Raw genomic sequence first — 2,500 nt, 5'->3', positions numbered from 1 at the left:
AGAGAGAGAGAGATAGATAGAGAGATGAATAGATAGAATAGATAGACAGAGAGAGAGATAGAGAGAGAGATAGAGAGAGAGAGAGAGAGAGAGAGATAGAGAGAGAGAGCAAGAGAGATAGATAGATATATAGATGAATACATAGAGAGAGAGGGAGAGGGATATACATACATACATACATACATACATACATACATATATATTATATATATAATATATATATATATATATATATATATATAAATATATATATATATATATATATATATATATATATATATATATATATATATATATATATATATATAATATATATATATATATTATATATATATATATATATATATATATATATATATATATATATACATATATATACTGTATATATATATATATATATATATATATATATATATATATATATATATATATATATATACAGTATATATATATATATATATATATATATATATATATATATATATATATATATATATACTGTATATATATATATATATATATATATATATATAATATATATATATATATATATATATATATGTATATATATATATATATATATATATATATATATATATACTGTATATATATATATATATATATATATAATATATATATATATATATATATATATATATATATATACAGTATATATATGTATATATATATATATATATATATTATATATATATGTATATATATAATATATATATATATTATATATATCTATATATATATATATATATATATATATATATATAGAGAGAGACAGAGAGTGAGAGAGACAGGGAAAGAAAGACAGAGAGAGAGACACACAGAGAAAGAGACAGAGAGAGACAGGCATACAGACAGACAAACAAACAGACATGAAAAAAAAAAATCAGCAAAGGATGGAAGGAGACGCAACAATACATACGACGACTCACAGTGCAAACAAATTGCAAAAGACACACTAAATACTTCCAACAGGGTCATGCACGCTCCCCGAGTCTCCATGCACCACTGGGTCAACTGTGCATGCGTGCCAAGCCACCGCACAAGGATTTTATGAGCAATATCTCAGCAGACATTTGAGTGGCAGATAGTACTTAGCTTATGTTCTTTATTTTGTTCTCTTTTCATCATCTTCGTCATCCCTCTCTTCTTCACTCTCTTTTCTTCATTATCCTATTACTACTATAACTACTCCTATTAAAGATGTATTTTAAAGATATATTTTATTTGTCTTCATTATCTTTTCTTCTTCATGATCTTAATACACTAACTCTTTCAGAATATATTTCTTTATGTAGTCCCTTAAAAATATTGTAAATAGATATAGTAACACTACTACTACTGTAATTACTACTACTACTACTACAATTGCTACTGCCACTATGACTACTATCACTTCTACTATAACTGCTACTACTATTATAAATGCTGCTATTACTACTACTATTACTATTACTACTACTACCTACTATTACTACCACTACTATAACTGCTACTATTACTACTAATAATATTACTATTACTACTACTAATATTACTATTACTACTATTACTATTACTACTACTAATATTACTACTACTAATATTGCTGCTACTACTAATACTATTACTACTACTACTAGAAGTGCTACTATTACTACTACTGCTATAACTGCTACTATTACCACTACTACTACTTCTACTATAACTACTATTACTACTACAATTGCTACTACTACTGCTATAACTACTACCACATTTTATAATAAGGATAACAATTATAGGAGTAGCAAAAAAAGAAGGTATTTATAACACTAACAACACTAACACAATAATATTATCAACAAGAAGAAAAATGAAAATATTATTAATAATAATAAAGATAATATTAAGAGTAGTAGTAATAGTAACAGTAATAGTAACATTAATATCAAAACTACTGTTACTACTATTTCTAATAATAATAGTAATTATATCGATGATAACAATATTGGAAATAATTATATTACTATTAATAATGATGATAACAATAGTAATAATAACGATGATAGCAATGATAATGATAATGCTAGTAATAATGATGATGAAGATGATGATAATAATAATGGTAATAACGCAGATGGCAATGATAAAGGTGATAATAATGATGATAATGATAATATAGATAAAACAATAATGATAAAGATAGCCATACCAATGAGAATAGTTATAATGATGACAATGATATTGATAATACTAATAACAATAATAACAATAACATTGATGATGATAATGGTAATAATAATAATAATAATAATATTAATAATAATAATAATAATAATAATAATGATAATAATAATGAAAATAATAATAATAATAATAATAATAATAATAGTAGTAGTAATAAAATTGATAATAATAATAATAATAATGATAATAATAATGATGCTAATGATAATAATGATAATAATCATAATAATAATAACAATAATAATAATGATGATAATAATGATAATAATAATGATAA

General features: G+C 21.8%; 1 protein-coding gene across 1 annotated transcript in view; it reads right to left on the bottom strand.

Moving 5' to 3' along the window:
- The window catches only part of LOC147469415 (neurotrypsin-like), a 17,810-nt gene that overhangs the window by 14,302 nt on the left and 1,008 nt on the right, over window positions 1-2,500 (bottom strand). The window lies entirely within an intron of this gene.

Source organism: Penaeus japonicus, unplaced genomic scaffold (genome assembly GCF_977035675.1).
Source record: "Penaeus japonicus unplaced genomic scaffold, GWHDUDI00000001_assembly GWHDUDI00000021, whole genome shotgun sequence".
NCBI classification, from domain to species: Eukaryota; Metazoa; Arthropoda; class Malacostraca; order Decapoda; family Penaeidae; genus Penaeus; species Penaeus japonicus.
Note: the sequence above shows the minus strand (reverse complement) of the source record. Positions and strands in the feature narration are given on the sequence as shown.